This window comes from Podarcis pityusensis, assembly GCF_964106645.2.
Source record: "Podarcis pityusensis genome assembly, chromosome: 8".
NCBI classification, from domain to species: domain Eukaryota; kingdom Metazoa; phylum Chordata; class Lepidosauria; order Squamata; family Lacertidae; genus Podarcis; species Podarcis pityusensis.
Window position 1 is genome coordinate 39724832 of NC_138033.1, and position 16301 is coordinate 39741132.

At 42.8% G+C, this 16301-nt stretch overlaps 1 protein-coding gene across 1 annotated transcript in view; it reads right to left on the minus strand.

Moving 5' to 3' along the window:
* The window catches only part of SMPD3 (sphingomyelin phosphodiesterase 3), a 137775-nt gene that overhangs the window by 87212 nt on the left and 34262 nt on the right, over positions 1–16301 (minus strand). The window contains exon 2 of the mRNA XM_081015848.1: positions 8082–8176. The gene's annotated coding sequence lies outside the window, so the exon portion shown is untranslated. The remainder of the gene's footprint in view (positions 1–8081; positions 8177–16301) is intronic.

Here is a 16301-nt window from a genome sequence, read left to right on the forward strand (position 1 = left end):
TTGTATCCATCTTCAATGCTGTGAAGGCTGGCTCCCTTTGTGATATTCTGGACCATTTCCCAAAAGTTTCTGCTTTCATTTTATTAAAAATTAAGGTTATAGGCAATGCTTGCGTAGAATGAAATGTGCTCCCGCCTTTCAATGTTCTTTCCAATGAGTTCAAAAATGCTAGGATGACTGACAAGTGTCAAAACCCCATTTTTTTTCCCTGTTATTAATATTCAATAGCATTAAATTGGCCAGCCTGCATTTGGGATCTGGATGTTTCACACTGATTCTCTTCACACCCATTTCCATGGATCTGGACTAAAGTCCAGGTGGGGGATTTTGCTTAGCCTAAGGGCCACATTCTTGATTGGGCAACCTTCCAACATGCCAGTGGTTGATGGGGCCAAAGGCAAAAGTGGGTGGGTGATGTAAATATTACATGAAAAGGGGTGTTGGAAGAAGACTTGCATGCAAGGCCCCCTTCCACTTTCAGCCTGCCTGCATTCTCTCTCAATGCATGAAGAGAGCTGTTAGATTTCCTCAACATAAAAGGCCTGACTAAGGGCTTATTTGTAGCTGGTTCACACATGCAAGTTTATTTTTCCATCACTGTAAAATCTAATGATGGCCAGGAAATTTAATAAAATCATAAAAATAAATAAATGTGAATGGTCCGTTTTTGCTATAACACCACATATAGAATTCCCATCCTATCAAAAACCATTATTTTAAAGAGTGGAGCCAATCAGATTTCAGCCAAGGAATTCCATCCCTTATGATACCTAGCATGAAATTTGCATATTGAACAACAACTGCATACCGGGTTAACATTTTCATCAACTTATTGACCAAAACCAAAAGATTCTTTTCCTGGTCAGTCACCACCAGTTCAGACTCCAAGGGTGTGTATGTGAAATTGAGAGCTTTTGTCCCAATGTGCAACAATTCTCTCTCTCTCTCTCTCTCTCTCTCTCTCTCTCACACACACACACACACACCTCAAACTGTGGGATTATCAAGAAACCTGACCACGTTACTGCTTTCTCCTAACTTCAAATCACCGATGATCAAGTTAAAAAGAACTGGTCCCAAAACTGTCCATAGAGGGCAATTAAAACTGTTGCAGAGTAAAGATTTTGCCCTCGCTCTGAATTAGGTTTGTTTGACCACAGTTTACATAGCCAAATCTCATTGACTGCATGATAATCTCACTGTTTCCAGCAACAGAAGACCAATGTGAATAAAGAACCTTTATGTGAGCAGGGAGGAAAGTTCTGCTTAATTTAGATGAATGCAAGAGGACTGGTAAGTTTTGCAGCTGCAAAGGCTTTTTGAAGGGTGTTCAAAAACCTCTCTAGAGTGTTTGAAAAAGCACCAGGAAGGGGAAATAAACTTCACAGTGTTTCCCTTTATGTACTAAATCTTCTAATTTCCAAGAGAGCTGCAATAAACAAACCTGGTAAGATGTTCAGCTGAATCACATACGTGCTACTTTCCAAATGGATATTGAAATGAGGGGATCTTCAATGCAGACCTAAGAAAATGGAATGCCCGATCGGCTGAGGAAGCAGCTGAGAAATATCCATATCAGAAAACGAGCACCTATTCATTTATTTTAGTCCGTAAAAAATTATATACCACTTGATTGTAAACAAAAAACCTCAAAGTGGCGGCCCTCACCTTAGGCATCCAAAGGAGTAGGTTGTTAGGGATGGCAGCAGATTCTGCTTCAAGCAGATTGCACCCAGCTGCAGACCTGGCAGTCAGAGATGTGTATCTATCTGTTAGTCCTGTTTTATTATCATCATTTCCTATAATGGAAGATGTGGGTGTCGATTCATGGAGAGAACCCCATAAAGTGGACTAGAACAAGCCCTGCAATAAAGTCTATGGTGGAGACACCTAAACTATGGAATGTCGAAAATATTAACCTGGAGACAGAGAGGAAAGAAAAATTGGGATAGCGAGGGGTGGGGATTAGCCTGCTTGAGCCACTAGGAAATTATAGAGCATGTGTGGGAACTTTAGGCCCAGGGGTCCAAATGCAACCACAGGCCTCTCTACCTCACCCCTGGGAGTCATGCATTGCTCACTGGCCTTGCCGTCACTTTCCTCAAGTGCTTTAATCTGGCTAGAATGTGCCCCTTGTACTGCGATGATTCATCTCGCTTGTATGGTTGCGGGATGCAGAGCTGTGGGCATGTTTATGTGAGTTATTTTATTTTATACTGCTCGATTTTTGTCAGACCTCTAAGAAGAAATGTTAAAACAGTTAAAAACATGTAAAGATAATTAAAATTAACCGTAAAACACACCAACATCTGTGTGTCTGGATACATCAGGCACCACTTGGGTAGCCTCAAGCTGTGAAGCGGTTTATAAATCTGTAAAATGAAATCATACACCAGGTGATATCTCTGCAGTCATTCAGATATTATTTCATAACTTTCCATGAAGGAGAGTTTGTTTGCCCTGAAGCCTGACCCTTGGCGTCTGCTCTTGCATATTATGGAGACGGTTGTGGGATTAAGGGTCTGATGATGGGGGATATGACAGGAACAAAGTGACTGAACACTAATATACAAATCGTGGCATTACAAAATCAGTTTGGGAGACAGGTGGGATGCGCATACACACACACATACACACACACACAGCCTTCTGGAGAAGGCTTCCCAAGCTAAGCATGCTTTTTAGAAATTTCACGGCATTTGTCTCTCCTTAGATATCCCCTAGGGAACTGCGTTGGCATGGAAACCGTGAGCTCTTATGAATGGTTGACTCTTTGCTTCTTTAAACAGTCATCTGATTCTTTCCACTTTGCTCTCTAGAATGAGGCACATTGCTTTTTTTTGCTTCTTTTGCAAACCTGGTATTTCAGAGGGGGCGGTTAAAAGCATAAATTTTATTTCTTAATTAATCAACATAGGAAACATATTGAAGGTGTGTGTGTAATATCTTGCCTCGCAAGAGACATGTGTGGGAATATTATTGGCAGTAAAACTGCCCTCCCCTTTGTGCATTGCTTGCGTTACATGGGGCAACCAGAATTGCGTATAGTATTCAAAAAACCATAGATTTATATAGCAGAATTATGATATTGGTAGTTTTACTCTTAATTCCTTTCCTAATGATCCCTAATATGGAATTCACCTTTTCCAGCACAGCCAAACACTGGGCCAGTATTTTCTTTGACTGATCTACCACAACCCCCAAACCTCTTTCCTGATCAGTCACCGCTGTGCAGACCCTGATATATAAAGTTAGGAGCGCTTTTTGCCCAGTTTCAGCCAGTTTAATGCCTATTCACCAATTCTCTTTTGCATCAAAAATCTGTCCTGAGCAATCCTCACCACATACAGTTGTGACTGTGGTTTCAGAGGCTTCTGGGGGTTGTGCTAATGTAAAGTAGCCCTCATCCCACATTGTTGCTGACTGTAGAAGTATGATCTAATACAGTAGCAAGAGACCACCTTCTCAACCACTACCCAGTAGGGCCATAAGGATAAACAGATAGAACCTAGTTAGTTTTGCAACAGTCTGGTGATTATTGGGCTGTGGTAACACAGAGGTGGGCTTTTTCACTGACAGCATCAGTGTTGTGGAATGCTCTACCTGCTGAAATATGAGAGGCTCCATCAGTATTGGCATTCTGCTTGTTCTTGAAGACACACCTCTTTAGACAAGCATTCCCCTGATCCACTTGAACCTCCTCTGTTAACTGCTTTAATTGCGGTTTTAACTATTATGCTGGTTTGATTGGCTTGTTTATTGTACATTTTAATTATGGGTGTTTCATTTTAATGTTTTGCTTATTATTTTTATTGTGCATTTTAAATGTGTGTGGCTATATTTTTTCTAATTCGTTTTATACTTGGAAACCACTTAGAAGCCATTTCGGCCAATGAGCAGTATTTATATTATTATATTATATTATATTATATTATATTATATTATATTATATTAATAATGGGACTTTTGATGGTTCAAGGTATTTCACATATGTTATCTCACAGTCATAGTCCTGTGAGGTAGGTCCCCCCCACCGCAGGTTCCCATATTCTCCACTTCCTGCTGTATTCAAGCCGAAATATGTGTTACTGTACTTTAAAAAATCCATGTTCTTCTCCTGCCTTCGCCTCCTCCATCTCCTTTTCCTTTCTCTGTGTCAGTTTAGATCTGAAACCCCTTGGGACCATGTAAGGGAGGAAGGGCTGTTGTCTTCATGGCCTGCATGGAAACTCCCCAGAGGCACCCTCTTTGCATATTTATGCTTGCACCTTAGGTCTGATCCTCCGGGGCACTTCTTTTGTTGCCTGCTGGATCAGAACAAAGGTCTATCTAGCCCAGCACCTTATTTCACACAGTGGCCAAGCAGATGCCAATCGGAAGCCCGCAATCAGGGCATGGTCCCAATTTCCCCCTCTCCCACGCATATTCTCCAGCAACTGGTATTCAAAGACATACTACTGTTCTTAAGCAGTGTGACTTCTTTCCCCTACAATTCTGAGATGAGGCTGGGAGACAGATTAAAAAGGTAAAGGGACCCCTGACTCTTAGGTCCAGTCGCGGATGACTCTGGGGTTGCAGCGCTCATCTCGCTTTACTGGCCGAGGGAGCCGGCGTACAGCTTCCGGGTCATGTGGCCAGCATGACTAAGCCGCTTCTGGTGAACCAGAGCAGCGCACGGAAACACCGTTTATATTCCCGCTGGAGTGGTACCTATTTATCTACTTGCACTCTGACGTGCTTTCGAACTGCTAGGTTGGCAGGAGCAGGGACCGAGCAATGGGAGCTCACCCTGTCGCGGGGATTCGAACCGCCAACGTAGGCTCTGTGGTTTAACCCACAGTGCCACCCGTGTCCCGGGAGACAGATTACATCTACCTTACGAACACAAGAACATTAACAACACAAGAAGAAGAGCCTGCTAGATCAGTTCAATGGCCTATCTAGTCCAGCATTCCGTTCTCACCCTGACAAACCAGATGTTTGTGGGAAACCTGCAAGCAGGATTCGAGCACAAGAGCGCTCTCTCCTCCAGTGGTTTCCAGCAACAGGTACAGTAATTGGAACCATGGCTGCCTCTAACTGTGGAGTCAGAGCACAGCCATTATGGCTAACAGGCATCAATGGACCTCTCCTCCATGAATAGACCTTACTTACTTTATTTATTTATAGTTGCTTGCTGCATTTTTTTTTCTTTTTTTGGCCTCAAAGCGACATGCAATTTGAAGGGGAAAGCATGCAATACCATATTAAAACACATTCAAAGATTGAAAACTTTATTAAATAAAAGCGTTACCTGGCTGCATGTAAATGAATACCTTCCTTAGTCACCCTCCTCTAATTGCTAAGCAGTTTGAATGACAAGTATGTGCAAACGAAATCAATGTAATTAAGGTGTGAGCAACGAAGGCAAATCAATATTTGAAGGGCAAAGTTGGAGGATAAGGTGGCTAAGGCTGCCCTAATAGCATGTTCTGGAGGCAGAAGGCAAGCACCTTTTGACAACCTAAGTGCATGTAGGGTGGGTTAATGACTGATTTGAGGACTGGGAGGTGGGTGGGTGTCGATGGGTGTTCATTTTAATCATTTGTTCAAGGAGGGTGAGGGTGGAAACCTTTTCAGCCCAAGGACAGCATCACCTTGTGAGCAAACCTATGTTCAAAGGCACTATGTTCAAAGGCATAAGCACTCAAGGATGGTACAAAGCAGCGACCAGTAAAGAGTGTGTTTGCTAGAGAGGCAGTGTGGTCTGGGGAGAGTTCTAAGGGCCAGATAGTGAGGCCTGGAGGGCCACATTCAACCCCTGGCCTGGAGGTTCCCTATTCCTGCCTTGGAACCATAGGGTGGTATTCAACAGAGTTTATTCGGGATAGACCCATGGAAATTAATGGATATGACTAGGTAAACTCCATTAATTTCCGTGGGTGTGCTTTGAGTAAAGCTTCATTTTTGTCTGCTTTATTGCTGTTGTCAATTTTTTCTTAAAAAACAACCCGTTGATCTATTGTTTTAAGTTATATTGTTAGCTACAATGGACTTGTTGAGGAATGGTAAATCTTTGCATGCTTAAAATAAACAATTTATCTGGGGAGAAATTTGGATGAGGAGCATTTTGGAAGCTCTTCCCCCTACCGTATCTCCTCTTTCAGAGCGTGGTGGGAGGGGGGAGACCTAATGCTGTGCAGTGACAAAATGGGATTTAATAAAAGGTTGCACAGGAAATAAAGGAAATAAGATTATACTAATTCAAACACTGCATAAAGAATGGACCTGCTGCCTTAATTCAGGCAATTTGAATTATTAATGATTCTTTTTCCTTTCTTTCCTCCCTGAATACTCTGTGAATGTTCCCTTGGTAAGACTTCCTCGATGCCTGGATCAGGAAATTGGGGAAATCAGTTTTCTAAAAGGTCAAATGCTAACAGCGAGCAAGATTTGTTCTTTCACACATGGCCTGGTTTCCTTCACTGGCAGAGGCTGGAAATCATAACCTCGCACGTTCTGTACGGAGAGCAAAGGAAAGAATAAGCACCCAATGTCCGTGAGCTACCTTTCTCTGTGCAGAATACAATCATGTAAAATGCAAGGCACTTTCCCCTGAGGGTCAGATTGGCTAATGAAAACCACATATCTTAAAATACAATTCACAAGCAATAGGAGATGAAATACTACAACAGAAAGCTTTAAAAAAAATGCATTCAAAAGCCCGAGAAAACACAGGAGCCAAGCATCATTCCCTGCCTGAGTAAGATCTACAAACTTGGGGCAACACAGGGAGGCCACTGAAAATGGCATCCCCCGCAATGGTTTCTCTCCATGTCATTGTGACATCATCATAGTGCGCCTTCATCCAAAGCCTTGCTCTCTGGTGTTGCCTGAAGGGCCTTCCCTTGCTGGAAGACTTCAAAGAGAAAGGAGGCAGGCATCTGTTGGGTATTTCCCATATCTCAGGGATGAGGTCCTTTTCAGCTCAAGGGCCACATTCCCTTTGGGAAAACTTCCCAGAGCCACATGCCAGTGGTGGGTGGGGCTAGAGGCAAAAGTGGGTGGAGCAACACGTGTACATTTAACCTACGGCACACACAAGCACACCCCTCTCTATTAACCATCCTGACTTGCAAGAGGCATTACCAGAGTTCAAGCCAAGGAAAAAGACTTGGGATGTGAAGCAGGGCCAGTGAGGGGTGTGGCCTGGGAAGAGTTCTGAGGGCCAGATAGAGAAGCCTAGAGGGCCGCAATCAATCTGGGGCCTGAGGTTCCCCATCCCTGCTATAGGGGTTGGACTAGGTATAAAGTCCCTTATAATTTTTTTTCTGTAATTCCCAAACCAGAGCCAATGTTGTCGATTTGAGGCAGGAACACTGGTACCATGTTCTTGTGACATGAGTCACCTTCACATGTTAACTGTATAAAGAGGGTCCATGTAATTAAAAAGAAATACATTATCCTGAGTCACTGAGATTTCATACCCTACTGACCTCCTCCTATACCACAAACAGGGCCAATCTCCATGCAAGGGCATAAAATGGACCCAATTTAGACATAAAAAATGGCAACATTCAGAATCCAGAGGGATAAAATTTCAGTCACCCAGCATACTCTGCAGTTGGCCTCACAGTCATCAAATTCCCACAAAAAATATTTCAAAGGGAGTGTCTACGGTAAAAACTGTTGAATTAGAATTTATCAGCAAGTTTGACTTGATTGCTTAGAGCTCAGTCGAAACCAAGGTTTCCTTTCCCACTACAGATGTGAAATTATTGATCGGATTATGTTGTTGCCAACACTGCAAATTGTCGCTGTGCTTATCTTGGTTTCCTTTGACTTTCCATAGAAACACCACAGCTTTTGTGCTGGACCACTTCAGCATGAGGGTGGGAGTGGAACTGCAAAACCTGAATGCTCCCCTGGAATATAATAGCCCCCTGGACAGACAAAATTAGTATCCCAGGTATGTAAGTTCTAAGGTGAACTAAACAGTAGTCGTAATAATGATGAGCCATGTCATTTCTTCTAGGCTGTTGTAGATCATTTCTAAGGGTACATTTTGAAATTCTGATAAACTATAGAAACAAGTGACTCACCTGAAAAAGACCTGCTACTGTCTTGGGCTCCCTGTTTCAAGATTCATTCAGCCTTTCCTTCTGTAGCATAAGCTTGTTAAAGTTGGGTTCCTTTCCTGAAATAAAATGAATATAATTCAATGTTACTTGTGAAGATTTGGGAATGAGCAAGACGTCTCTCTCCCTCTCTGAGTTACGATCATGCTGGATTATGTCCCAGCATGAAATGTAAAATCATTATGTTATCCATGGCTGTATTTATTTCTCTGCCTGAAAAAAAATATGTCTGTGTAACTTGCACAGTTTCCATTTTATTTTGAACACTGCCTCAGCCACATTTCAGTTATTTCTGGAAAACATTGCTAAAACTGTGCATCGCTGTTATTGTTGTTTGGTTTTTTCAATGCTGATTTAATATGCGAGTCTGATTCACATGGGCAAATCTGACATGCATGGAATCAAGGGACGCGCAAGGAGGGAGGAAGAGAGAGAGGAAAAGGAAGAAAGGAAGGTAGGAAGATTCCACAAGGAATTTGTAAGAAAAATTTGCCTACAGTGGACAAACATTAAATAGCCAAGTTCAAAATAAATGCCTTTGACCTATCAAAACCAGAGCATAAGGTTTCTACGATTTATTTTATGAGTTTGTTAAATGATACAAGGATGAAATAATATGTTCCAACTCGAAAAGATAATGCAGAGCTAGAAAAGGACACCCATGTGCCTTATGGCTGGTCAGCATACCTGTCCATAGGCTACACCAGAATTGGATGGAACACTCCGCTAGGGATGAGGGATAAATTGGAGTCGGTTCATATTTAATCTAATTCACACTTTCCAAAACAATGGGGACCAAAACACAGCCAGCCTTTCCAACTCACATTTCTCCAAATGTTGAATGCATTATATTAGGCTAAAGTGCACATAAAATATCATGGAAAAAGACATGATATTAGGCAAACTTGCTTTGCAAAATATGTATATTAGACAAGATTACATTTAGAATGTGCATAGAAGGAGAAATTTGCACTTAAATGCTGATGTGTTTTCATGAGAACTTGAAAAAATACAAACTGATCTAGAAATCTGGAGAAGTGAAGATCTGGAAAGTAAGAAACTGGGAGAAGTCCGCTCACCCTTCCTGGTGGATATGATTGCAGGCCAGCATTCCCCCTGCCCTTTGCAATCCAATGTGGGAGGCCCCAATGCCTACGCCAAATGTCTTACATCTATGGTCAATAAAAGTTGTGGCCTGATTTGACCCAAACACTAGTGTCATGTCTCATTATTCATGGAATTTTGCGAGCCTGTAGGGTGGGGAGACGCCTGGGCATGCAGACCACAATGGACAGGTTCACCCACCCTTGCTCTCCACCCTCTCATGCAGGAGTCCCCCCCTCCCAAATCCTGCCCTTATGATCACCTACTCCATGCTCGCTTTTGTAAACCAGAGATGCCAAGGATTGCCCTGGAGACTTTCTGCAGGTAAACCATATGCTGTGCCACCTAGCCATGTCGTCACCGTATGGGGAGTAAAATCAGCAAGAGAAAATTCAGCAACACACATGTTAATAGGGGAACATGTGGGGGATTGTAGTTTTTTTTAAAAAAATGAGTTTGTTTATTTTACATTGGCACAACAAAGAACAAGACCCAGTGACTCCATAGTCTCTGCTGGGGGGAGTCTAAGAGTAGGGAATGTAGATGAAATAGTAAAATAACTTGGGAAATGATAATGCAGAAGAAGATTAATATTGAAATATATTTAAATGACTGATGTGGCTTTTAAATAAAATATTAAACTTGCATTTTTTAATCATTTGTAGACTATTCTATATAACTGTGAATTATTGCAGTGTTGTATAACATTCTACTAAACATCTCTGCATATTATTAGCAACAATAAACATATTTTATATAATATAAATATATATATAAAATCATTTAAAAATGGTAAATAGGGGAAATGCATTCTTAAGTGATTCTGATGGCATATACACCAATACATAATCTCATACATAGTTCCCTGGCCTCAACCACAGGGGAATCTTTCCTCCCCACTTTCTCCCAGTGAAAATACACCAGTGCTCCATCCTCGGTTTAATCGATGGGTGTGGAGTTACATCGGTTCCCTTTTCTAATTCTGATATGGCTACAGGCTTTAAGAGAGCAGAACCCTCAGGAGTGGCTCCGTCGACTGGCTAAGTGTTAAAGTTTCCCTCCATGGACCAGGTAGAATCAAATCCAAGCGTTATGAGGCAGTAAGGACTGTAAACAGATATTCCCCCTGTTGGTCCAGCAGCAAGAATTGCTATTGATTTTTGTTTTGTTTTGTTTTAGACGAAGAAACTATGTTGATGTGTGAAAATAATCCCCCCTCCCTCCGGTGAATAGTTTCTGCCAAGCTGTTGGAAGTTCACTGCCCAATTGCCAAGGCTGGTGTCTTTTGGAGGAAGACAGCACCAGAAGTCTTCGTGAAAAGCTACATTTGCACATTTACAGATTGCGATGAGGATGGAAATTGGCTGCAGTCAGGAAGGGGGGAATCAAGCTACAGTACATATAGCAGAAGTCACTCACAGACCCTCCAAGTGTTTCTGCCTAGACTCGTTCAAGTATCTGAGAAAAAGGCTGCCAAAGCATTTCACCCCAAGTACGGATACACAAACTGCTGGAATCCGAACTACAAGTACTTGGTCCTTTGCTTGCAACTCTCCGAGTTCAGCAAAGCCAAACACGATCTATTGTCTTGATACACTTGTACAGGACATTTCACAGAAACTCTGATGTCCTTAAACAGTTGCATCAACCATTCACAATCCATGAGTGAAAATGACAGAGCATTGAGTTCTGCTTCACAGGAACTTAGGCTCACTGTCGTCTGCTTCTTGCACAACCAGTCAAACAGGCAGTGGTTGTACATGTAGCATACTCCAGAAGTGCTTGTACCATCTGTGGTGTCACTTCCAAAACTTGCATCTGCAAAAATTTCAAGACCTCCAGTCTTCTGACTGGTGAACCTCAGCCTGTAGTGCAAAGTCCCTTTCAAATAGCGGGCTATGCGCTTCAGAGCTTTCCAATCCTGAACAGTAGGATTGTTAGCATGTCTGCTAAGCAGGTTAGTGCTTACAGCTATGTCAGGTCTTGAACATCTAGCAATGAAATTCAACTTGCCTAGAATGCATCTGTACAGCGTTGTGTCAGAAAACGCTTCAGCAGTACTATCTACCTGGTAACCTGTCACCATCGGTGTGTCTGCTGGGTTTGCATCAACCAAATTCAACCTGGTTAATACATCAGCAATTTTCTGTGTTTGGTGTACCAGAAAATTACCTGCTTGGTCCCTCTCCACCTGCAGAGAAAGATAGTTGGATACCTCACCAAGATCCTTCATGTCAAAGTGCTCCTTCAGCTGAGCTAGGGTGCTTTGGTACAAAGCCTGATTCTTCCAAAACATCAGAAGATCATCAACAAAACATAAACAATACAGTTTGTTTTGCCCCTCCTCCTTGACAAACACACATGGATCAGCCTTGCCCTGGTGAAAACCTAGAGAAAGCAATGTCTCAGTGAGCTTTGTGTTCCAACACCTGGCACTCTGCTTGAGACCATATAAGGATTTCCGCAGTTTACAGACCATTCCCTTCTGTATCTGCATCCCATCAGGTGGAAGCATAAACAGCTCCTCCTCCAAAATCCCGTACAAAAAAGCTGTATTAATGTCATGATGGGAAACATGCAGTTTCTCCTCTGCAGCTATCTTGAGCATCAGCCGAATGCTCTCATATTTGACTGTGGGTGAGTAGGTCTCGTGGTAATTCTGTCCTGGTACCTGTGAAAAACCTCTGGCAACCAATCTGGCTTTGTGTCTGACAACCTTGCCATTCTGGTCTGTCTTGGCCTTGAAGACCCATTTGCTGCCAACCAGTCTCATTCCTGGGACTACCGGTACCAGCTCCCAAGTTTGGTTCCTATTCAAGGAATCAACTTCAGCCTTCATGGCATTAAGCCAAGGCTCAGCATCTTTAGAGGTTAACTCCTGAACCTCTTTGAAGCTTGAAGGTTCCCACACCTTCTCTGAGCTACTAAGAACAGCAGATGGTCTGACTGAGGCCTTTGCACTCTTGTAGTCTGCTGTGTCACAAACATAGCAGGACTGAAATCAGGACTTGAATGTAGGAAGCTTCCTTATATTATTGTCCCATCTAGCTCAGTACTGTTTACACTGTCTGGCAGGGCTCCCCCAGGTTTTTGACAAGGGATCTCTCCCAGCCCTACCTGGAGATACCAGGGATCGAACTTGGGATCTCCTGCTTTCAAAGCTAGATGCTCTCCCATGAAGTTACTGTACTTGATTTGCACACTCCTATAGTAGCAATAACCAGAGAGGAATGCAGGAGATGCTAGGCAGAGAGACATGATTCTGCCTGAGATTGTCCAGGTTCCTCAGCTGGACATTAGCCAGGCAACAAGAGACAGGGGTGGGCGGAGATTTTGTGGGTTTTTCTTGATGAAATCATTCCATTCCTCACAGGACATTTCAAAGCAAGGGCACACATTCATACACAAGCAGCGAAAAGCTGGAGAATGTAATTTAGTTCTCAAGAGAAAATGCCCTGGATTTCCCAAAGCCTTCTTTGTGAAAGCAAACTACACACCCTTGATTTTTCGTTGGATTAATACTGGGGATTGCAAAAGAAATAGCACCCTTGCTTTTTAAAAAATGGCATTAAGGGTGCTTCCAGAAGACTGTAGGTCTCATGGACTTTTTGTCATCAGAACATATACTGAGTCAGAGCATTGGTCAATCTGGATAATATTGTCAACAGTGAGGGGCAGTGATTCTCTAGGGCTTCTCAGCCCAACCTGGAGATGGCAGGGACGGAACCTGCAACCTTTTGCTTGCAAAGCATATGCTCTTCCACTCAGCTACAGCCCTTCCCCAGCTCTGTCCTGCCATCTCTCGTTGGTTTCGCAAAGGATTTTAGTGATCCTGGGGTTAAGCTTTCCACATTCAGTGATAAGACTATAGACTCTAATGGAGTGGCTGAGTGAGGGAAGGATTCACACCCAGTGCAGACCCCGAATACGCCTTCCCCGAGGTAGTTCACCCTATGACCTGAAGAGATCACATTGACATCATCTTCTGGTTCTCAAGCTCTACCCTAGAAACCATGACCAAGCCATAATAATAATAATAATAATAATAATAATAATAATAATAATTTTATTATTTATACCCCGCCCATCTGGCTGGGTTTCCCCAGCCACTCTGGGCAGCTCCCAACAGAATATTAAAAACACAATAAAGCATCACACATTAAAAACTTCCCTAAACAGGGCTGCCTTCAGATGTCTTCTAAAAGTCAGATAGTTGTTTATTTCCTTGACATCTGATGGGAGGGCGTTCCACAGGGTGGGTGCCACCATCGAGAAGGCCCTCTGCCTGGTTCCCTGCAACCTCACTTCTCACAGTGAGGGAACCACCAGAAGGCCCTCGGAGCTGGACCTCAGTGTCTGGGCTGAACGATGGGGGTGGAGAAGCTCCCCTCCTCAATACAAACAGAGCCACTGCTGTAAAAACAAAAACAAAAAAACCCTCAAGATGGTTCTGCTTATGGGGGCAGAGATGTGGCCTATTCAAATTCAGGCTGCTGCTGAAGCAACATCTTAGATTATCGTGCTGATATGTCAGCACACAGCTTTAATGAATTCCATGCTGCTGTTGAAGCAACATCCACGGCTATTCTGCTCATGTGTTAGCAACCATCCTGATCTTCCATGGAGCGGCCCAAGGTGCTGTTCATGCCTGAGCACATACATGTGCCTGCCTCTGCTTGGAACAAACCCCCTTCTTGGAAATAAACTCCCTTGGTTCCTGATTCAACCTCCTGCTTGGGTTTCCATACAAACTGCCCATGCTCACAGGCTGGGCCAAGATAAAGATATTCTGGGGAGTGCCAGAGACCAGTTTTATTCTCCACGTGACGTGATAAGATGAAGGCATTCTTTGTACAACTGGGTCAAAACAAAAACATTTTCCCTCCCTGCCCCAAACGTGTAGGAAGGATTCCTGTAAGCTGCTGTTCACAATATTTTTGAGGAGCTAGCTGGATGCGTGACCCATCCTTGCCCACTTACAATTCATTTCAGAGAGCTTGGTCTGGTCATCTATCTAGAACGGGGTGTAGGGATTAAGATGGGGACAATACTTAAATTCAGAGAGCACGATCAAGATACTAGTTCTTCTAAGCAGAGCCCCATTGAAAACCACATTTTCGGTGCTTAACTTTGGCTCGACCACATCCAGGTAGCCTAATATGTTTAAATCAAAGTTATTCACATTATTAAATGAAATATAATTTTGATTATTTTTAACTGTTTCCCAAAGCACCAAATCAGGATCCAAACAAATCTTGTGGTCAGTGCACATCCCTACTGCGGGGCATATCAGCTCAAAGAGTCCATCCTTTCCTGTGTTTTGCTCACTGTTTCCTCTGTGGAGCAAAGTTTGCACAGTTAAAGTTACCTATACATGATAGAAGGACATTGTCCTAACAGGACACAGCAAGAGAGACCACTCTTTGTACATTTCCACTGCATTCCAAATATATATATATATATAAATCCTAAAAGACACATTTGAGAAGCAGAACGCTGTAGCTGGACAGCCAAATATTTGCATTTTAAAGTTTTTCTCCCTACCCCTAAATTTAGCAACCGGAATGTGCAAGCAGATAAATAAAACAGTGCTCTCCTCAGTAAAATGAAGGAAGCAGCAGCCTCAAGAAATGGGAGGACACGCCAATGGGAGATGTTTAGCAAAAAGTCTCTGCCAATATCAAGGCACAAGCAAAGTGGCTCTAGTTGGTTGTACCTCCTTTATAAGAAGAGTCCAAAATGAAGCTGGTGTTCCATTTAGAACTCGTATAACCCCTATTCTAAAATAGCTGCTCCGATTGCTAGTTGGTTTCTAGGCCCAATTCAAGGCGCTCCCATTAGCATTTAAACCCCAAACAACTTAGGCTCCAAAGAGCTGAAAAATTGCCTCCTTCCCTACAGAGCTCCTCGGGTGCAAGGACTGCCAGAGGGGGCCTCTTAGTAGTTCCATTGTCCATTGACAGACTAGAGGTCCATCTAGCTCAGTATTGTCTACACTGACTGGCAGCTGCTCTCCATGGTTTCAGGCAGGGGTCTTGTTCAGCCTTGTCTGGAGATCTTGGGGACTGGATCTGGGAGCTTTTGCTCACAAGGTATGGACTCTATCACTGAGCTAAAAGAAACACATATGCCCCTCTCAGCATCTGCCCTGACAGCACAGTTAAACCTGTGATGGGTGGAAACCACTCAGATAAATTTGGAATTTGCTTGGTGATTAAGAGCCAAAAGTTCACATCTTTTCTGAGAGCCATCTCCAGCTGCATAGTGTTGTGAGACTCACTTTGCTCTCCTTGTTGTTGCTGAAACACCTCAATTTTCCAAAGAAAATATATAGGGATATGGGAGGAGGAGGAGAGAGAGAGACAGTTACCTAAGTCCTGGACAGTAATTGCAGGTGAAACAGACCCCTGATCTGTCCCACAGATGCATCTCTTTCTCTTTCCCTCTCTCTCTCTCTTTCTCTTTCTCCAGGGAACTGTGCACTCCCTGAACTACTGATACAGGACACAGCTCAGAAAAGGCTTCTGAGCCTTGGGAGTTAGAGAGCTGAGCACATTTCTCTGGAGCATGAAGATATATAAGCTTTAGAAGGCTTTTTCACAGCTGTGTATGAGCAACGACTGTACTTCATGTCCAGGTATTGGACAATAAATAAATGAAATCTTAAGGGACACCTGAAAAGTCATTGCTGGCATATTTTGCAGAAACATGTTTTTGAAAAGTTCAAGTCAGAGAAGTTCTTTGTGGGGAATAAATGCTTGATTCATAATACACTGGAACATAAGAGTTGGACAAATCTGTACTCTGGACCAACTAATTACAAACATTAGTGGTGAACACCCACCCACCCAGAGGGATGGGTGAATCTGCCCATGTTGGTTTTTCTAAGACAAAAACAAAGGGGGGGGGTCTCATTTTTCCAGTCTTACATTTAGTTCTCCATAATTCCATAATTCATCATTTTAGTGCAAATTTCTCCCAATATAAACATGTTTATGTGACCTTTGCCCAACACACACATTTTTGAAAAGCAATTCCCCAAATAAAATGCATTTGGAGTATGTTGTTTTCACTAATGTA